The sequence below is a fragment of the Ranitomeya variabilis genome, chromosome 3 (genome assembly GCF_051348905.1).
Source record: "Ranitomeya variabilis isolate aRanVar5 chromosome 3, aRanVar5.hap1, whole genome shotgun sequence".
Lineage (NCBI taxonomy): Eukaryota > Metazoa > Chordata > Amphibia > Anura > Dendrobatidae > Ranitomeya > Ranitomeya variabilis.
The window spans coordinates 431,011,991-431,035,591 of NC_135234.1; positions in this window are offsets into that span (position 1 = coordinate 431,011,991).

The following is a 23,601-nucleotide window of genomic DNA, read 5'->3' on the forward strand; positions in this document are numbered from 1 at the left end:
CACCCATATTATTCATCTAAGGGTGGTTTCACACTTGCGTTTTTGTCTGCAGCGTTTTTTGCACAAAAAAAGCATGCGTTTTTTCCCTATATTTAACATTGAAAACGCATGCGTTTGTTTTGTACGCGTTTGGTCGCGTTTTCAAACGCATGCATTTTTTCTGCATGCGTTCATTTTCAGAAATGCAACCTGCAGTATTTTCTTGCAGCGTTTTTTTGCCGCGAAAAAACGCATGCGTTTTTTCGCGGCAAAAAAATGCATTGATGTCTATGTAAACGCATGCATGCGTTTGTTTGCATTAAAAACGCATGCGTTTTTATAGAAAAAAAACAGAAAACACACTGAAAAGTCACCCACCACCATCAAGGTGATAAAGGGATCCAAACCCTAACCCTACCCCTAACCTCACCCCTAACCGTTTAATGAACATTTTCTGACAGTCATAGTGCCACGTATTTCAGTGCCACGTATTTCAGTGCCACGTATTTCAGTGCCACGATATTTCAGTGCCACGTATTTCAGTGCCACGTATTTAAGTGCCACGTACTACAGTGCAACGATATTTCAGTGCCACGTATTTCAGTGCCACGTATTTCAGTGCCACGATATTTCAGTGCCACGTATTTCAGTGTCACATATTAAAGTGCCATGTACTATAAATACTATAACTACATGGTTATACGTGGCACTTCTATACGTGGCACTTAAATACGTGGCACTTATATACGTGGCACTTAAATACGTGGCACTTAAATACGTGGCACTTATATATGTGGCACTTAAATACGTGGCACTTAAATACGTGGCACTTATATACGTGGCCACTGAAATATCGTGGCACTTATATACGTATATACATATATACACGTATTTCAGTGCCACGTATTTCAGTGCCACGTATTTCTGGTTAGGCTTAGGGGTAGGGTTAGGGTTAGGGTTAGGGGTAGGGTTAGGGTTAGGGGTAGGGTTAGGGGTAGGATTAGGGGTAGGGTTAGGGTTAGGGGTAGGGTTAGGGTTAGGGTTTTTTGTTTTTTTCTTATTTTCTTGTGTTTTTCTATAAAAACACATGCGTCTAAAAAACGCATGCGTTTTACCGCGTTTACATGCGTTTTTTCACACATGCGTTTTTTTTTAAAAACGCATGCAGATAAAAACGTAAGTGTGAAACCAGCCTTAGGTCAACATAACTCTGGGCGCAGTCTGTAATGTCAGCAACTTGAATCAAACAAATATTTTCCCGCACTTTTTACTTTTTACTAAATGTTATCAGTTTTTACCGATTTTATAAATTTATGCCTGTGTTTCCGAACACGAATCCGAATGTGCCATATTCGTGCCGAATTTATGTTTGGCAATCGTTTCCCGAACAAATTCGCTCATCACTAGTTATGACTCATTTTAGGTTTTGGAATTTTTCTCTGCTAGAGGCAAGGGGATGGGATTTAGGTTCAGCCCAGAGGGCAGGAGGGGAGTGACCCAAAGGGGATAAAGGCACTATGTGATAAAGGACCAAATGGCAATTATTATAAAATGCGCTGCATCATTATAGACAATATTCACATCAATTCACACCTTATACATTTTGTGTGCAGAAAATTGTAAACACTTGTGTCAGCAGTGAAAGTGACATATCACCGCCTTGTATGCATTGTGTGAACAGAGACAAAATAAGCATAGGCATAAACTTGAAATGAGGAGCTCAATCAAAAAATTGAAATTCACATGTTCAATAAGATTTTTCCAGGAAATTTGATTTGCAGAATTCCAGTATTATTCCACGTGAATTGATTGTCTGTTATTATGCTTTTGGGTCCTCTGCAGACCTACAAGTACAATAAACGTAAGATGTACAAAAAATTGAAAATATACTTATACTCATGTAACCATGACCATGTGCGCACATGCGCAAAACTGCCCCAGAGGTTTCAGCGCTTGCAGCGACAATAAGTAAATGTGATGAAGACAAGACAGGGGGCAGTGCACATCAGGGGGGTTGTAGGTGTGTGTGCAATAAGGTAAATAAAAGTATTTTTTATATATTTTGAACCTTTTGATGGTCCTTTACCGTTCAGCATCTGGCAGCAGCCATTTTTATGAATCCAGAAAGGATTCTATTACAAAAAACGCTGTAATTCTACTCCAATATAGTCGCTCATCACTAGTATAAATGCAAACACGTGTATGATTGTAAATAGTATTTACACCATTTCACATTTGATATGTTTGGTCTGCAGAAAAGTGGATACATCTATGTCAGCAGTGAACATTAACATTTTGCCACAATCTATGCACTGTGTGAGCAAGAAAACAAAATGAGCATTTTTATAAATGCACTATGTAACCATGGGCAAAAAGAGCTGCACCATTAATAATAATACTGACTCAAATTCACACCTGATACATTGATGATTGATACAATCTATGGGCAAGCCTACTATATAAAGGCACCGCTGTGTAGTCTAGTTCTAGAAAGTTGTTGTACTACTTTTTACCATGCAAAAACAAAACAAAATGGAACACTTGCACTTCACATTATCACCACAAGTTAATTAAACTTAATTGACATCAACATGTCCAGTTAAAAATCATAAGTGATTGTGAATCAGCTGCTTTGGAGCTAAGAGAGCAAATACAAGATTCATATATATATTGTAGCATGGCTAAAGGCTGTGTAATCGATGGGAGGTATGTGTCATATAGGTGGCTTGTCGCTGTGATGTAGCCCGGAGTGTTTTCTTTATTGCACATAACCATGTATATATATATGTCTGTTCCAGGACCTGTGGTGATGTCAGACCACATGTCTAATCATGTGATCGGTTCCTGGGTGTGGTTAGCTCTATATAAGACAGGCTAATGCTTTATACAGCAGATGTGTCTGGAGGTGCTAACCTCCAGTGTGTGTGAAGGCTCCAGGACTGAGCCTGAAGGAATGGACACTTGTTTTTTCTTTGCCTAAGCTAAAGGCTATTTGTTTTCTGTTTTTCTACTTGGTTTATGGAGCAATAAACCTCTGAACTTTTGTTGGAACTTGCCTCCTATGTGACAGCCGTCGCACCTGAGTGAGTGAAACCCTACAATATATATATACTGTATATATATATTAATATAAGAGAGCAAGCCTTACAAAGATATGAAGACACCAATTCCTCTGCACATCTGGGATCTGCTACTTAGTACAAGGAGAACAGGAAGAGCACTGCTATATCCCTACAATATGGCCTCCAGCAGAATACCAGTGTGCATTTTTGAGACTAAACTGTCAGAATCAGTATATATGAGTGTGCCATGAGGTCCGATCAACCTGTAAGGGGATTGTGCTCATAACTAAACATTATACAGCTTGATTGGCATTACAATTATCAAAACTGCCAAAATTCTCTAAATAAAATAAATACTTTTTCAAGTTGCTGTGGCTGCATTGTGCACTATGGGCGTACCAATGTATATGTGAACTTAGATGAAATGACTATGAAACTGCATTACTTCTATATAGACCATACTTATAAAAAGGGAGGAAATTAGTGCAGAATTTGCACTAATGAAAACCTACTCCATCAGACTTATCTCTGTTGGGCCTTACCTCTCATGCAGCTCGATAGTGGATAGCACAAACCTACATGTGATGCCATGACACAATGTCTGTTGTCAGGTAGCAAGGTAAATATCCCAGAGCCACTGTTAGACCATACTCTAGTCCAGTGTCCCTGAGATCCTTCTGGTTCGTAAAAATGTCTTGCCTCATGAACGGAGTGTGTAGGCAATTTTGAAATGAAGAATGCATTTATGCCATAGACTGGCCATAATGTTCCCCAAATCTGAATCCAATTGAGAACTCTGGGACAATATGCATCAATGAATCCAATGGTGCCATAGACTATGCAGGAGCTCACAGATGCCTTGTTCTAGATATGGGAAGATATTTCCAAGGAAATGATCCACCTCATCAGGCGCATGCCCAGATATTTTCAGGAGTGCACACAGATCATACACACTACTGAGTCACAATAATTGGTTGGTATGATGAAATTCATACAGATTAGATCCACCTGTGATTTTTTTTATTTTCATTTTTCAATTGGTCAATAATTTTGGTTTCCGTACATAGAGGTGCATCTCACAAAATTAGAATGTCATCAAAAAGTTAATTTATTTCAGTTCTTCAATATGAAAAGTGAAACTCATATTATTAGATAAAGTCATTACAAACAGTGATGTTTTTCAAGTGTTTATTTTTGTTAATGTTGATGATTATGGCTTACAGCCAATGAAAACCATCTCACTAAGTCTGAGATATGTCATCAGCTGGTATAGGTACACTGTGTTTTAACAAGACCAAAGTCAGCGCAGCCGTCTACCAGGAAATTTTAGAGCTCTTCATGCTTCCTTCTGCCTACAAGCTTTTTAGAGATGGAAATTTCATTCTCCAGCAGGACTTGTTAAATATCAGCACTGCCAAATGTACCAATTCTTGGTTTAAAAACAACAGTATCACTGTGCTTGATTGGCCAGAAAACTCGTCTGACCTTAACCCCATAGAGAATCTATGGGTTATTGTCAAGAAGAAGATGAGAGACACCAGGCCGAAAAATGTAGATGAGCTGAAGGCTGCTATGAAACCAACCTGGGCTTCCATAACACCTCAGCCATGCCACAGGCCGATCGCCTTAACACCATGCCGCATTGATGCAGTAATTGATGCAAGAGAAACCCCGACCAAGTATTGAGTGCATTTACTGAATATACATTTGAGTAGGCCACCATTTCGGATTTTAAAATCATTTTTCAAGCTGGTGTTATAAAGTATTCTAATTTACTGAGATAATGACTTTTGAGTTTTCAATGGCTGTAAGCCATAATCATCAACATTAACAATAATAATCACTTGAAAAAGTTCACTCTATTTGTAATGACTATAAAATATAAGAGCTTCACTTTTTGTATTGAACAACTGAAATAAATTAACTTTTTGATGATACTCTAATTTTGTGAGAGACACCTGTATATTAACTGTTCTCAACAAATGATACAATTAATAGCAGTAAAGAGATCCAATGGGTGGAGTAAGTGTTCCCTTAATTTTTTTGAGCAGTGCATATGACTGCAGATGCGGTATAACTCTGCAGATATGTTGCACATGTGTTGACGGGGCATGTTTAGGGCACCATATTTTAGAATATCTACTGTATAAGCACTTTCAGTGCACTCTGAAATTAAAATTTATATGTCTATTTTTTAATTTTCAGACTTCATTAGACAACAATAGCCAATAGAAATACTTATGAAGCTATCGAATTTGCTGCTTAGATCAGTTAAATCATTTTCTGAGCAAAAATCAAAATCAAAATCAAAAAATATTTTCCCTTAGAACTTGGTTTAATTCATGAGATTTTAGTATTATTTCTGTTCTGTTTCAAAAAGTGCTTTACACTTTAGCAGTGCTGCCTAGGAGGATTCAATAACTGTATTCAAAATAGACATATTTTAAAGAAAAGATAATCTCTATTTAATTTCACCCACAGCCTAGCCTTTTATAGAATCATTCTGTCACACCATTTAGTCATCAATAAACCTTTCATAGAAGAAAAAGGAAGGATCCAAAGGTGCATATTTGCTCCTTTTTCAATTAACAAGACTGTGGATAGACAAGATAGATCTCTAACTTATGCATAAAAAGGCACCAACCAAAAAAGCAAATGCTTGGACCCCAAGTGAGAGACAGTGAACCTCGCTGACCATAGGCGCTTAGACTAAAAGGCAAGAGAGAGGGTCTCGCTCACCACAAGAGCTTACATTTTATAGGAGAGAGCGAGAACCGCACTGACCATAAGAGCTTACACTCTACAGTAGAGTGAAAGAAAGAGAGAGGTCCCTGCTGATCATAGGAGCTTTCACTTTACATGCCAGAAAGAGGAATCCACTTACCCTAAGTGCTTACATTTTACAGGAGAGAGGGTCCCGCTGACCATAAGAGCCTACACTTTATTGGTTTAAGAGAGAGAGGGGGCCCCTCTGACCATAAGTGCTTACATTCTCCAGGCTAGAGAGACAGAGGAAGGACTTTGCTGACCAAAAGAGCTTATACTCTACTGAGGAGAGACAGGACCCCACTTGTTTAACCCCTTAGTGAATTTGTAAAATCTCACCAGTGTCACTTTATGTGGCAATAACTCTGGAACGTTTCAACATATCCCAGTGATTCTGAGATTGTTTATTTTGTGGTGCATTATACTTTATGAAAATGGTAAATTTAGGTCAATATACAGTATCTTGTGTTTATTTATAGAAAATATCAGAAATTTGACAGATGTAAAAACTTTTTGCAATTTTCAAACTTTGAATGATTCCCTGTTATCCACATAGTCATACAACAGAAAAATATGAATAAATAACATTTCCCTCATGCCTGCTTTACATCAGCACCATTTAGAAAATGTTGTTTTATTTTGTCAGCATTTTAGAAGGTTTAAAAATGTAGCAGTAATTTTTAATTTTTTCAAGGAAATTTACTAAATTTATTTTTTTAGAGACCTATGCAGGTTTGCAGTGACTTTGAGGGTCCTGTTGTGGATTCTGTTTTTGGGCTCCCTCTGGTGGTTACAACTGGTACTGGGTGACTTTGGTGGGTTGCGGTCTCTGGTTTCCACCTGTCCATCAGTGGCTGGGTGTTTCCTATTTAACCTGGCTTTCCTGTCATTCCCTTGCCGGCTATCAATGTATCAGTGTGTGTCTCTGTTACCTGCTCCTAGGCCTTCAAGACAAGCTAAGTCTGTATTTCCCTGTTTCATGATTGCTTTCATGTTTTTTAGTCCAGCTTGCAGATATGTAATTCTCTGCTGCTGGTTGCTCTAGTGGGCTGAAATTACCACTCATGTACCATGAGTTGGCACATGAGTTCAAGTAATTTCAGGATGGTATTTTGAAGGGTTTTTCAGCTGACCGCGCAGTTCACCTTTTGTATCCTCTGCTATCTAGCTTAAGCGGGCCTCATTTTGCTGAATCTGTTTTCATAACTACGTTTGTGCCTTCCTCTCATTTCACCGTCATTATATGTGGGAGGCTGCTATCTCTGTGGGAATATTTCTCTGGAGGCAAGTGAGGTCTGTTATTCTTCTGATAGGGGAAGCTAGATCTCCGGCTGGCGCGAGACGTCTAGGGGCCCCCCAGGAACGTCCCCCGGCTACTGTTAGTTGAGTGTTGAGGTTCAGGATCGCGGTCAGCTCAGGTTCCATCCCCCTAGAGCTCGTCCTGTTTTTGCCCGTGTTATGTTGACAAATTCCCTGCCATTGGGAATCATGACAGGGTCCTATATATTGGAAAAAAAACAAAATTGATACCAGTTTAAAAACAGCACCCCTCAACGTGTGCACATACCCTAAGGCCGCTGTTTGGCCATGAATTGCCATGGCAAACATCAGGACCACACAATCATAATCTCAGGGTGCTGATGGAGTTAAAGAGGGAGACACCACACTCTATTAACTATTTATATGATGTAGTCAATATTGACAGCTGCATCTAAGGGTTAAACAAATATGGATGGTGCCAACACTGATCATGGCTGATGCAGCAAATTGTTAGCTATAGTGGACAGCTGACAGCTGCTGGATTGTCACCTGTATGGAGATGTTAGTCTTTTATTTTGCAGGTCAGTAAAAAGACGTATTGGCGGTCATTAAGGGGTTAAGTGTAAAAATGTTTAATTTCGTATTAAACCACAAATTTCAGAAACTGTGACTTAAACTTGATCCTCTGCAATTCGATCGACTTATCTCTAGTAGCTGTGATTGAACAGCTCTCTTTAGTCACTGCTATGAAATACTTTTGTATACAATCAAGTGCACAGTGCTTGAAATGAGATTACCTCTTTTGATCCATAATGCCTCACTTCATCCAAATTTGATATTGCTCTATGTATCTTCAAACAAGGCAAATAAATAAATGCTTGAAGCCAGAATATACTTGCAAACAACTGGATCTGGAAAATATTTACTCTATGGCATTTGCCATCACAAGTAATTAAATATTTACAGTACAAACAATTACACATGTATTTTACAAAGTGGATGTAAAATCAATTAACCTAAACAATTAAGATGATATTGTAATAAAATATGTATTCTGGCGTAAGACCAGGACAGGGTTTCAATCTCTGGATGTAATTAATGATGGTTCCTAGAATGATACACAAAAACACAGAAAGTTACGTAGAAGATACAGAAAATGTACATTTAAACTTGCAGAACATTTTTCTTACAAAATAATTGCTATTTCACCTCTCCCTCCCCTTTTTAGGTGTACTGTACATGCAATAGATTAGTTTATTGCAAGTTCGACAATTTAAACTCCAAGGATAGAAAAAAATCTTTCATCAGCCGGACACAAGATTAATTACTGAAGTTTTTGTGTATGGACATAATTAATATTAACGAAAAAAAAATACCTTAATCTGAAATCAGTCTAAGGTTCTTTACCCAAAAAACTTGCATTTTTTCTTATTACTCTTGGTGCTATATATATATATATATATATATATATATATATATATATATATATATCAAAACCAATATAGATAGGAAGTAATGGCTATACTGTAGGTTTTTAATGCTTATGTGATTATAGCCAATGTTCATCATTTTATGAAATATTCTAATAATATGAAAACAATTTATATAATGTACTCTATAGCGTATAGAGTCGGTGTTATCGAGAAGAGACTGCAGTAGAACCCCTGCTCTGTTCCTCTAATGATAAACACTCGTTGATTGAGAAAAAACGCACAGTCTTTACTGCTAAAATTAAATGATAATATTCAGGTGTGAGATATATTTTAATACTGAATAAACTTTGAATATTTCTCCTGAGCTATGGTATTTTGCAGAATTTTTTACATAATTTTAAGTGATGAGTAAACTATTTCAATTTTAAGACAAAGTTACTAGTATTATTATTATTTTAGTGCACATAAATCAAATTTATCCAACATTTTTTTAAACATTTTTTGAGTGGGTAAGGAGATAGTCTCATTTATAGCAACAGATGGTCAATGCTTTACTTACAGATGAAAGTTTTTATTTCATCAACCGTGGTGATATCACTATGCCTGTTCCCTACCCCTAGTAAAATACTAACCATTCACCATCTTCAGCTCTTCCCAGCACCGCTTTGGTCCCGATCTGCCACCTCGTGACCGCAGCTCCTGACTGGCTAGTCAGAGGTAACAGCCACCAGCTCTGAATGTAAGTCTATGAGAGCCTCATTCACAATTTGTAGAAGATGACCAAATAGACCAGTAGTGCCGAGAACAGAAGAAGAAAGCAGATGGTAAGTATTTTACTACAGGCAGGGAATATGCATTAATGATACCACTCCAACAGTGAAATAAAAAAAATGCTGGAGTAATGCTATGCATTCCTGTAGTCAAGACAGGAAAATATAACTGAACTTGTCCTATAACCAGTTAAAAATGTTAGCCTGCTCCTGAAGCTAAAATATTATATTCTGCATGTGGATTGTGTTTTATATGTTAAGGAATTGCTCACAATTTTATTTTAAAATAATTGTACTTGTCTATTGTAACCAATATTGTACTTAATGGGTCAGAATCTGAATCTAAGGGCTTATACTCACTTGCGTGAAATACTGCCGAGTCTCGCAAGTTAAAACCTGGCTCTGCCGCCGGCACTCCAGAGCGGAGCGTGCGGCCGCATAGCAATACATGGAGCTGCACGCTCCGCTCCCAAGTGCCGGCGGCAGAGCTGGGTGTTACCATGCGCGACTCGGCCGTATTTCACGCAAGTAAGTGAGTATGAGCCCATAGAGGGAAGAACTGATCCTAATAGCTATCAATGCAATACTTCTGATTTCAGCACCATGGACAGTGTAGATATACTGTATTGGTCCACATTTATTAATGCAGTCTAGTAGTTAGTGTCAGCTAATGCAGCCTAAAGGTACAATAGATTTACCATGCAGGTGCACACTATATCATAATTTGGTACATCATGCTAGAATTAAGACACTTTCCTTTACTTTTGCCAAATTTTAATTCATATAATTGTGTAGTGTGAATATAGAAATATATATTTTGAGTCCATATTAAAATATACAGAATGCATTCAGACCATAACAGAGCAGCATTGCTGCTCATGCCTTTACAGACAGACAATGCTCATAGTGACACAATCTTGAGAAATGTTTACTTCCTTGTCTGAAAGCTTTGACCTCACATTTAGTTTTATGTTTTTCTATGTTTGTTGTTTGCTATTGTAAAACATTGAGGTTTATTTAACCTCTGACTGTATGTTCTCTTGGGAACTTTTATATTGTATAAGTTTATTGCCCCATTGTCTGATGTTTACCTGGTATCTCTGATTGATCTTATCCCAAAAGCTGGCTACTAGAGGGCGAGGCTGAACCAGAGTTACACAGTGTAAATCACTATATTAGGCCAGAGAAACATGACTAAGACAGAAGCAGAAGGTTGTGTACCTGTACTTTTACATGTACAGTACTGTGATACCTGCATAAGTGGGGACACCCATGCAGTGTTGTGAATTTTCTGTCTTAGTCCTTGCTTCTCTGATATTCCAGATGGATGATGTTTAAAAGCTCCTTGGTGATGATTTGAGAATATGTACTTAATCTTTACACTATGTTCCAAATTATTATGCAAATAACCTTTTTCTCGGATTTTCCTAAATGGTCGGTGCAAATGACAGTCAGTCTAATAAAGTCATCACCCGTTAGAGTATACATCGAATTTTATTGAAGAAACCTCCCAATGATAACAGTATAATCTCCAAAATGAATAAAAACTCAAAATGCACTGTTCCAAATTATTAGGCACAGTAGAATTTCTAAACATTTGATATGTTTTAAAGAACTAAAAAGGCTCATTTGTGGAATTTGCAGCATTAGGAGGTCACATTCACTGAACAAAAAAAGCTATATAACTCCAAAACATCCCAACAGGCCAAGTCACATGTTACCATAGGAACCCTTCCTTGATATCACCTTCACAATTCTTGCATCCATTGAACTTGTGAGTTTTTGGAGAGTTTCTGCTTGTATTTCTTTGCATGAAGTCAGAATAGCCTCCCAGAGCTGCTGTTTTGATGTGAACTGCCTCCCACCCTCATACGAATGGGTGGAAACTGGAGTCAACGTCTGTGACCGAACTGTAAGAAACCGCCTAAAGGAAATGGAATTTACATACAGAATAACTAAACGAAAGCCATCATTAACACCTAAACAGAAAAAAACAAGGTTACAATGGGCTAAGGAAAAGCAATCGTGGACTGTGGATGACTGGATGAAAGTCATGTTCAGTGATGAATCACAAATTTGCATTGGGCAAGGTGATGATGCTGGAGCTTTTGTTTGGTGCCATTCCAATGAGATTTATAAAGATGACTGCCTGAAGAGAACATGCACATTTCCACAGTCATTGATGATGTGGGGCTGCATGACAGGTAAATAGATAAATGCACAAGTTTATGTTGATATTTTGGACACTTTTCTTATCCCAGCAATTGAAAAGATGTTTGGGGATGATGAAATCATTTTTTTCAAGATGATAATGCATCCTGCCATAGAGCAAAAACTGTGCAAACATTCCTTGAAAAAAGACACATAAGGTCAATGTCATGGCCTGCAAATAGTCCGGATCTCAATCCAATTGAAAATCTTTGGTGGAAGTTGAAGAAAATGGTCCATGACAAGGCTCCAACCTGCAAAGCTGATCTGGCAACAGCAATCAGAGAAAGTTGGAGCCAGATTGATGAAGAGTACTGTTTGACACTCATTAAGTCAATGCCTCAGAGACTGCAAGCTGTTATAAAAGCCAGAGGTGGTGCAACAAAATACTAGTGATGTTTTGGAGTGTTTTTTTGTTTGTTTGTTTTTCATGATTCCTTAATTTTTTCCCTCAGAATTGAGTGACTCCATCATTTTTACCCTATGCTTGGTTACAAAAAGTAACCATTACTGACTACCACATTTTTTGTTCTTGATTTCTTTTAGTGTTTTTTAAAGCCAGAAAGTTGCCATTTGAAATGACTTTAATTTTGTGCCATGTCTGTAATCTGCCTTTTTTCTACAAAATTAAACAACTGAATTATGCCGGATGCCATATAGATGAATGTATATTCATAATCTATATGGCATCCGGCATAATGAATATCCATACTATTTCCTCCTGATGAACTGTGAGAATGGGGAAACGCGTCGGGGTGACACCAACACACGCTAAATTATTTTTATTATCTATAAAAAAGTTTCTTTGGCAAATGTTTGACCTGGAATAGAATTTGTCTTGATATGGAATTGATCCAATGTCCATGATGAGTCGGGGATAAGAACAGTCAGCTGTGGACTAGATTATTGGTTGCCATTATATGTGCATCATATATGCATTATATGCAGTGTGTTGGTATTGTTATTACATTATCTGGAGGTGCCTTTCAAGGCCTAAATGGTGATTTGTTTATCTATCTATGTTGGATATCTATTTTTTTCACCACTGCTCTTAGCTATATTAATTTCCCACCTGTATTGAGAGGGACATTGTAGGGGAGAGAGGGATAGCCTGCGTTGAGTGGGGGCGCCAAAAAATCGTTTCTTAGGGTGCCAACCTCCACAGCAAGGCAGGTGTGAGCAGTAGGTTTATTTAGGACCTTGTTAGGTGTTATATTTGGTGATTTATTTTTTCTTTATCATTTATGGTATCTAACCAAGCTCTTTTTTATACTGGGTCTGGGTTTTATATTATTAAATTAAAAGTGAAGTTTTAAAGGGATTACATGTACGTACTTGGATTTATTAATTCCTAAATACATTTGTTTTTTTTGAGTAACTTAGAATAGTGCCCCCACTGCAGAACTCGCTTTTTATTAGATTCTGAAATCATAGTCTTCCAGGAGGGAGGCAAAGACAAGTTCACCAAAGCCACAGTCAACATCCTGAAGGGTTGAATGATATGCTGGGGTTCTTACTCTTGGTCATGAGAAATAAAGAATCTAGACAGTGTATCTGCCTTGACATTCCTGTCAGCTGGACAAAAATGTAGGACAAAGTCAAAGAGGGCAAAGAACAGCGACCACTTAGCTTTATGGGGATTCAGCTTTTGAACAGAATGCTCCATTGAGTAAATAACACCATTCCTCTAGAACCATCTTGATCGCCAACAACTCTTGATCGCAAATTGAGTAGTTTCACTCAAGAGCAGAGAGGGTTTTGGAAAAAAAACAGGTTACCATTTGACCAGAGGAAGACTTCTGTGTGAGGACTGCCCTTGCTCCAGAGGATTAAGCATTCACTTCTAGGAAAAATTGTTTGCTGATCTTGAGTCTGTGTAGCACTGAAGTAAAGGAAAAGGCCTGTTTTAGGGTCTGAAATGCATTCTCCACCAGTTGAGTCCACACTTTAGGATTTGGTGCCCTTGCAGATCAGCACCAAAATGGAGGCAGTTAGACAGGAGACATGGGAATAAACTGGTGGTAATAGTTGTCAAATCCTAGGAACCCCTGAATAACCTTAACACCATCAAGACACGGCCATTTGAGAATTGAAGACACCATCTCTGGATCCATCTTTAACACCTTATCCAAGATGATATATCCTAGAAAAGGCAGAGAGGTCTGCTCAAAAATTCATTTCTCATACTTAGCGTACAGGCGATTCTCTATAAGTCTTTGCAGGACTAGGCGGACATTTCTCCTATGAACAGGCAGATCTGGGGAGAAAACTTCAACTGGAGTCGATGAAGCAGCCAACGTCAAGACATCCAAACAAGTATTCACTGTTCACAGATAGGACAGGATTCTGTCTCCTGTTCATCACATTGCTAGGACATATCTTGGAATAACTCAGAGACAGAGAGGTCTTGAAATTAGCGAGGTCCATGGCCAGAGCAAACTGTCATACTGATGGACATGATCACTCACTGTACACTGGACTTGGGAAAGTCTGGAGTGATGTAAGTAAGTGACCACCGGGGTTTTCACTAGAGTCCCTGTTGGTGTGCTTAGACTTGAGCCACAGGTGGACCCCAGTTGCCACTTCAGGACAGATCCTGATGGTTATAGGAAGTTTCACCTCCAGCAGTTTGCCCCCAGCAGTTTGCCCCGGGGTACACTTAGCCCCGGGTACATTTTGTCCCCAGCATTTGGCCCCAGGATGTTTCGCACCCGCACATTTCACCCCCACACATTTTGACCCCAGCAGTTCACCCATTTTGCCCCCAGCAGTTCCCCCCCAGATGTTTCGCACCGGATATTTCACCTATAGCATTTTGTCCCTGGATGTGTCACCACCTGATGTTTCGCCCCTAGCATTTTGACCCCAGATGTTTCATCCTAAGGCTTTTGGGGTCAACATGCAGGGAACAAAACATCTAGGGCTGAACATACTTGGGGGTAAAATATACAGGACCCTAATTGCTGGGGATTCCTGTGGCTGCCTTTTCAGCAGCTCACCCAGTGTCTCTTATGGCTGGCCTTAAAGGAGTATTATCACCTAGAACACAAAAACTGACATACTTACCTGTTGTAGCTGCAGCTCCTTGGGTCACGGAGTGCAGTCTAGTGGTTCCCCGTGACATCTTCCCCTGCTTCCGGCTGTCTTATCATCTTGCCTGGATCACTGATCCATGAAGCATGATGAATGCCGTGGCAGTGAGGCCGAATGTCTCCTGGCCGCTCACTGACATGACATCACTCCTGCCCCATTCATCAGTCATTTCAGGGGGCAGGATGCCTCTCCTGTCACCAAGACACTGCTGCGCATGCGCAGTGCCGCGATGAGATCAGGCAGAAGAAGAGGACGCTGGGAAGAAGGAGAGGACTTGTGGTGGCCTCCAGATCCAGCATGGCGATCGCCAGCCCACACAGCCAGGAGAAGATCAGGCAAAGATGAGCAGACGACCTCTAGGTAAGTACCAGGAGGGGAAGATCGGCAGCATGCTTACCGCAACATGATTGCTGAAAGCATGCTGCCTTATTTTGCTCTTCAGCATGAGAATACCCCTTTAATACAGGCTATGTATGGAAGCTGGGGGACTGTTGACTGACTACAGGGTTAATCCCACCAACAATCTCTGCAGAACTGAGATATTGGCTTTGCTGAACTAAAGTGGTGATTAACCAGCTTCTACAAAAAAAGGTCTTATTAAAATTGTGGGCAAAATGCTCTGACACTATAATGCAATCAGTTGTGAGGTTTACAGGTGGAAACAGTTGATTTAACATGGCACAAAAGTTCAGCACTTTTGTGTACAGTACTTTTGTGACATGTGGATTGATGATGGATGAGAATTAATGAACCACAAGGACAAACTGCCGAAACTTCCAAACACAAAATTATGGGGGCAAAACAGGGTACAAACAACCGGGGGCGAACTGCTGGGGGCGAAACATTGATGACGGATGGGAATTCATGAACCACAAGGGTGCAAACATCCGGAGGCGAACTGTTGGGGGCGAAACATTGATAACGGACGGGAATTCATAAACCACAAAAGTACAAACATCTGGGGACGAACTGCTGGGGGCAAAACATTCATGATGGATGGGAATTCATGAACCACAAGGGTACAAACATCCAGGGGCAAACTGCTGGGGCAAAACATTGATAACAGACGGGAATTATAAGGGGGTGAACTGCCGGAGGCGAACTGCGGGGGGCAAAACATCCAGGGGTGAACTGCTGGGGGCAAGGTGTTGGGGATGAACGGCTGGGGGCAAACATACATCCAATTCCCAATTCTGGTACAGCGGCAGCTGACCCCAAAGATTAGAGCAGCAGACAGGGTGAAACCAGATTCTGATGGAACAGATACTAGAGCAGGTTCAGACAGGACAGGGATTCAAGCACAGGTACTGGTTCAGGTACAGCAGAAGTGGTCTTAGGTTCAGGTAGCACTGGAGTGGTTTCAGGTTCAAGTACCACAGGTGTGGCTTTTGGTTCAGGTACCGTCGGAGTGGTATCAAGTCCAGGTACTACCTGTGTGGTTTTAGGCTCGACATACAGATTCAGACTAGGCTGGCACTGGTACAAGTTTAACAGGATGGGTACAGGGACCTGACAATGGGTTAGCAGCTTGCTAAGGCACCTCGTAACAGGTGGAGGTGCCTTAATTACTCTGTGCATCCCAGATATATGTCTTTCAGAGACAGGGAGTGCATGCTCCCTCCTCTGCTGCCTGGGTGTTGTGAATTCTGTTGTGGGTTCTGCTCTTGGGCTCCCTCCGGTGGTTATAAGTGGTAGTGCTGCTGATTGTCCTTCACAGCAGTCATCAGGTGCTTCCACTTTGGACGGGGCTATTTAGTCTGGCTTCACCCTTTAGTGAGTGCCAGTTGTCCATTGTTTTTCTGGAGGATTCACATCTCTGCTTGGTTTCTCCTGCTGGATTGTCCAAATCATCAAAGATAAGTCCTGGCTTTGTTTTTGCAGTCCACATGCGGTGGACTTTATAGTTCAGTGAATTGCTATGTTTTTTCTTGTCCAGCTTTGTCTGTGTAAGGATTTATTCAGCCAAGCTGGAAGCTCTGGAGTCACAGAGTTACCCTCCATGCCTTTAGTTAGGTGTGGAGATTTTTGTATTCTCTGAGGTGGATTTTTGTAGTATTTTAATACTGACCGCACAGTACTCTGTCCTGTCTTTTCTTTCTAGGTAGCGTGGCCTCCTTTGCTAAATTCTGTTTTCAGTCTGCGTTTGTAATTTCCCTCTCCTCTCACAGTCAATATTTGTGGGGGGCTGTCTTTCCTTTGGGGATTTTCTCTGAGGCAAGATAGTTTTCCTGTTTCTTTAGGGGTAATTAGCCCTCCGGCTGTGACGAAGTGTCGAGGGAGTGACAGGAACATCCCATGGCTACTTATAGTTGCGGTGTTAAGTTCAGGGTCTGCGGTCAGTATAGAGGCCACCTACTCCAGAGCTCGTCCATGCTGCTCCTAGGCCACCAGGCCACTAGGACACCTGGGGACCTGCGAGGCGTGCACATGCCTTGGTGCACAGAAGCCACAACGGGGGATGAGGGACATGGCAGTCTGGGAGGTGAGCAATTTGGCATTCTCCCTGGGAGGGCGGAGCCAGGGGCATGCAAAGATGCCAGGGTTACACATTGTGAGGGCATCTCCTGTGTACAGCCTTAAGTCAACTCAAAGATTTTCAAATTGATTCAGATCTGGGCTATGGCTGGGCCGTTCCAAAACATTGATCTTCTGTTGGTGAAGCCATTCTTTTGTTGATTCAAAGGCATGGTTAGTATTGTTTTCATGCTGAAAGGTGAAATGAAGGTTTTGATGCAAAATTGACTGATGTTTGGAATTATTCATAATTCCCTCCACCTTGACTAAAGCCCCAGTTACAGCTGATGATAAATAGTCCCAAAGCATAATACTGTCTCCACCATGGTTCACTGTGCCTATGGTATTCTTTTTGTTATGGCTAGTGTTGGCTTTGCACCAAACATACTTTTTGGAATGATGGCCAAAAAGTTCAACTTTGGTCTCATTAGACCATAACACATTTCCCCACATTGTTTCTTTGTATAAAAGGCTTCCATTTTGCCATTCTACCTACTGGTCAGATATATGACCAGTGTATCTTTCAGGATACATTAGGGGCTTATCTACAGCATTCCAGAATGCTGTAGATAAGCCCCTGATGCCGGTGGGCTTAGCTCACCTTCGATTTTGGGGGTGACAGGTTCCCTTTAAAAATAATATTCTTATTTGGTTGAATTAAATGCATATAACTTTTCTGTGTACGGGAGAATTGTAATATTTTTGATCAGTCAATAAAGCAAAAATGATTTCTAAAATATATCGTAACCATCAAGTTGCACTATGCCTTTCCTGAATTTCTATTTTTAAATAGGTGCTGCTGGAGAAAATAGTGCAAATAGGGTCTTATCCAAAATACAATAGGTTTAAAACAATCAAATTGCACTCACCCGATGGAGCTATGTATTAAGCTTATAGGAGATATTCGCTGCAGCAGATCCACAGGTCCAGTATCTGCCACCAGATAAATAAAAATTGGGAAAAAAATGTGGATTTATTCTGCGCTGCTGAATAACTAAAGAACCGGGTATATTAAATAAAATGTGGTTTTATTCAACGCGTTTCAAAGTACTGAGACTTCTTCATCAGGAAATACCACAAATACATTTTATTTAACATACCCGGATCTTCAGTTATTCAGCAGCGCAGAATTAGTCCACGTTTTTTTCCCAATTTCTATTTATTTTTTTTTTACAGTTTCAATAATCAGTAGCTGTCCGTGAAGATTGTATAATCGATTCACCAGGATCAAGATTTGCAATGAATCACAGTAATTAGCAAGATGGAGAATTAGTCGAGGAAAGGATTTTGAGAATTCATTCATTTACAGTTGTCTGTCGTTCAAAGAGCTACTGCTGTGAAATGAGATACTTTGGGGCTCATGTATCAGCCTTGCTATAAAAAAACATGGAGTATGTCAGAAAAAGTGATGAGACTACTATATTCTTTATTGATTCTTCAAAATACAAATCACCCTGTCACCTGGTGTGTCAATTTTACTATCTCAAGTAGACGTATATAGTACTACAGCTGAGATCCAGTACATTCAAGGATTGATTCTCAAACACATAGTCACATCAACTAACCACAGGTACATTAAAATATTAAACTATAAATTATTTGGTGTCATCCCTGAAGAAAACGTAAAATTTTCAAAATAAGTCAGTATGGTCTTTCTTCATAAATTAACTCTGTTGGGACTAATGTATAATAAATTGGCCTTTTTTGCCCCAATAGCAAGCAATTAGGATATAGCTTTTATGTTCTAAATTACACTAAAAAATGACCTTTGATTCGTTACTAAGGCACCAAGGACATATTAATATAGTGGGTGTAGATTAGTCTAAGAGTAATCTATGACAAAGCAAGTTGGGAGGTAGACAGATATTTTAAATAAGTATCACCTCTAAAGAAATGTCATAATAAAAAGAATATGGCAAGTAGTAAGGTAGCAGATTTTAAGTGATGGCCTACCTTTGAAAAACATTTTTTGTCATGGCAGAGATTCTGTACCAATTAACTTTTTCACCCCTTCACACTGAAGACATGATTTTTTAATTGGCCTTTTCATGCGATTGTCTCTGAAGAGCCACTACTGGTTTAATTTTGTTTTTTTGTCAGGATTTGATTTTTGGTGGGAGGAGGTGTAGTTTTGAACACTATCATTTATTTTTATATATACTGTACTATGCAAAAGTTCTAGGCAAATATGGAAAACAATCTGCTGCAAAGTAAGGATTCTTTAACCCCTTCCTGACATTGGACATATCCATATGTCAAGGTTAGATGGTACTTATTGACCTTTGATGTATAGATACGTCATATCTTTAATGTGGCACCGCATCGCGGTGATCGCATTAAAAATTCCGGCGCCATCTTGGAGCTGGGCACATAGAGTTTTCATTGAGGGGGTGGTTACTTTCTCCCCCATGATTACAATAGCTGTGATCAGTTGTTCAATTCTGAACAAAGAAATTGCTGTACCACCAGATTGAGGACGTGAGAAGAGATGGGCGAACCTGAACAGTAGAGTTCGGCTTATGTACCAAACACCTACTGTTTGGGCATGGACACTGAACACGGAATTCACCAGGAAGTCAGTGTTACTGTTTGGGGTCGGCTGCCCGAACACCAGATGTTTGGCGCACTGTCATGTGCATGACAGCGGGGCAAACACCGCTTCTGATCGGCAGGGAAATCATCCCCGCCGGTCAGAGAGCCATGGTTCCCACGCCGTCAAATGTCAGTGTCCAGCAAAGCCCTCAATCTCCTGTAATAAAAGTAAAATAAAAAAACAACAATACACCATACCTGTCCGTCCTTCTGTTCCACGACGTAATCCATGTCTGGGGGATAAACTGTTTTCAACCTGGACGGTGACAAGATTTGACTGTCCAGGCTGAAAACCACTGGTGAATTAGCTGCTGGGAGTTCAGCCTCAGAGACCGATGGTGAAGTCATTGAGGGTACATGAAGTCACTGAGGCTCCCTTCCCAGCCGGTCTGAACTGCCGTGACCTCGGTGACATCCCTGCTAGCACCGTGGGCTGGCTGCAGTGCTGAGAGAGGGCATAGTACCGTGAACTGGACAAACTGCTGGACCGTGAATGAGGTGCAGGCAAGATGTTACAGTGGATAGAGAAACTTGCGGTGTGCTCGTTCTCTGATATCAGTCAAAAACAGCAGGCATTTCAGCTTCTGTTACATCTGACAGGCTTTCACTCAGCCTGTCTGAAGCTGGTAAAAAAACGGAGGTTCTGTGGTCGTAGACCTGTGTTATAATACTTGGCACGGTAACAGAGGATGAGAAAGTAGCAGCAGATGCAATTGATCTCCTCGTATTCCTCCTCCTCTTTCTCCTCAGATGACCTACTCAGCTGCATGCCTCTGTGTTCATGCCAAGTGTCCCTCGCCCTGAAAGTCACCCTCCTCCTGTTCCAGCCCTGACAGCACGATACAGTATGCGTGAGCCTCATTTTTCTGAGTCTCATCAGGCTCATCACCCCCCAAGGGTTAAAATCTGGTGATGAGGGTCCGGATGCTGCTCGGACCCTACTTCATCCTTCCCTGGATCCCAGCTAAAAAAAAGTTTGGGCATCAATGCAGATGATTTCTTCCTCTTGTAGCTTTGGAGTACACTTCTGATGCCCATGGCATAGAATGTGTTAACAGCTCTGCAGACTCACCCATCTGTGGTTTCCTACTGTCAGTTGGGCAGCTGGAAAGTTGTGATGGGGGAAGCAAGGGTAATTGGGGTGCCACCTCTGTGGACTGTACTTGCTCTTTCTGGGCCTCATCAACAAGGAGTACCACGTCTGCCAAAGGAAAGTAGTGGAGTAGCCCATCCAGTAAAAAAAGTTGTCAGTTTTTGTTTGTATAGGAAGTGACATTGTTGGATCACTAGTGCTTTCACTAACATTACTACCTAAACCTTGAACAGCAAGCCTAATCTCCCTTCCACCACGACCACGCTTTTTCCCAGTCATGTAGCTCAGGTTGTGTGGTAGGAGTACAGTATTCGCAACAAAAAATTAGATTTTAAATTCTGCACCATCTCTGCACACAGGTGAATTTTTGCAGCTCTAAATGACAAGGTGATATATGGCGTGCTGAGTCATGTTATTTCCAGAAGAAAGAATTATTTCAGTGTGAAAGAGGCCTGAATGGCAAAGAAGATATGCTCAAAATAATTTCAAACTGGCATCTCCCCTACTACATCACGTTAGTAACAGAAGATTTTTTTTTTGTCTGGATAATTCTCATATAACATGGACTATATGCTCCAAAACAAACAATTTCAAACTGACATCTCTACTACTGTGTTATGTTAGTAACAGCAGAAAGAATTGTTTTAGCGTGGATGAGGCCTGTATGACAAAAAACATATGCTCGTAACAATTTCAAACTGAGATCTCCCCTACTGCATCACGTTAGTAACAGAATAATTTTTTTAGTGTGGATGAGGCCTGTATAACATAGACTAGATGCTCCAAACAATTTCCAAGTGCGACCTCCCCTACTCTATCATGTTAGTAACAGAAGAAAGTATTTTTTTAGTGTGGATGAGGCCTGTATATCATAGAAGATATGCTCCAAACAATTTCAAACTCTGATCTAGCCTGCTGTATCACATTTGTCACAGAACAATATATTTTCTTTTTTACTGTGCAACAGCTTTGTACACAGAACAATTTCACTGTCACTAATTGACAAGGTGGGATATGGTGGGCTGTATCACCTTTAGCTATAGAAATGGGTTTTTTTTACTGTGCAACAACTGTGCAGAAACATGAATTTCACCGCCACTAAATGACAGTGTGAGATATGGCATGCTGAAACGCGTTAGCAACTGCCAAAAATATTTTTTTTTAGGTCACATTACAGAATAATTTCACCACCACTAAATGATAAGTTGGGATATGGCGAGATGTATCACATTTGTAAATGAAAAAAAAATGTTTTTTTACTCTGTATGAGCTCTGTACAAAGCTGAATTTTACTGCCACTAAATGACAAAGTGAGATATGGCGTGCTGAATCACATTGGCAACTGGCAAAAAATATTTTTACATCCAGTGCAACAGCTCTGAATACAGAACAATTTCACCACAACTAAATGACAGGGAGAGATATGGCTTGCTGAATCATGATAGCATCTGGCAAAAAAAAATGTTTTACTGTTCAACAGCTCTGCACACAAAATATCACCTCCACAAAATGACAAGGTGGGATATGGTGGGCTGTATCATGTTTAGCTACATAATTTTGTATTTTTTACTGTGCAATAGATGAAATTCACAGCCACTAAATGACAGGGTGAGATATAGCTTGCTGAATCACGTTAGCAACTGCAAAAAATTTTTTTTTTTACTGTGCAACAGCTCTGAACACAGAACAATTTCACCACCACTAAATGACAAGGTAAGGTATGGTGTGCTGAATCACGTTAGCAACTGCCCAAAATATTTTTTTTTACTGGCCAACAGCTCAAATCACAGAACAATGCGACTGCCACTAAATGAAAAGGTGACATATGCCTTGCTGTATCACATTTAGCAACTGAAAATATGAGATTTAGAAAGGTCTACTAATGCATGGAGCACAATAGATGCAGTGCACTCCACACTTCTATGGAATGTGCTCTGCTGCCTTTGTCTACGGACCTCAGTAATGACACAAAAAAGAAAAATCTGCTGGAGGGCCGATTTCACAGCCACACAGGACACTATAGCTCTGGCAAAAATTAAGAGACCACTACATCAAAACCCTGCCATGGGCACCCCAATCTCCAGACCTAAACCCCATTGAAAACCTCAGGAATGTAATCAAGAGGATGATGGTTAGTCACAAGCCATCAAACAAAGAAGAACTACTTAAATTTTTGTGCCAGAAGCAGTATGAAAGACTGATGGATAGCATGTCAAGACACATGAAAGCTGTGATTAAAAATCATAGTTATTCCCCAAAATATTGACTCCTGAAGTCTTCCTGAGTTAAAACATTAGTATTCTTTCTAAATGATTATGAACTTGTTTTCTTTGCATTGCTTGAGGTCTGAAAGCACTGGGTTTTTTAATTTTGACCATTTTTCTTTGTCAGAAAAAAAATACAAAAATTATTGCTTGGAAATTCGGAGACATGTTGTCAGAAGTTTAAAGAATAAAATAACAATTTACATTTTACTCTAAAATATACCTATAAAAAGAAAAATCAGACACACTGAACATTTTGCAGTGGTATCTTAATTTTTGCCAGAGCTATCTAAACTATCTGACTTAGAAACAACCACCTAACTAACTAGCTAAAATTTTTCAGCACCCCGGGCAAAATACAGGAGCAGCCTCTCTGCACTGTTATATTGACAAAATCGAGCTAAAAACAAGATGTCGGCTCTTTATATAGAGAGGGACATGTTATTTCAGCAGCCAATGACACAAGACATTGTGTCTGGACATTGTGGATGTTTCCTGAGCCCAGATTAGCTAGCTGAAATGTGCACACAAAGTTAGAAAAAAAATTTTTTACAAGCATGCCGCTCC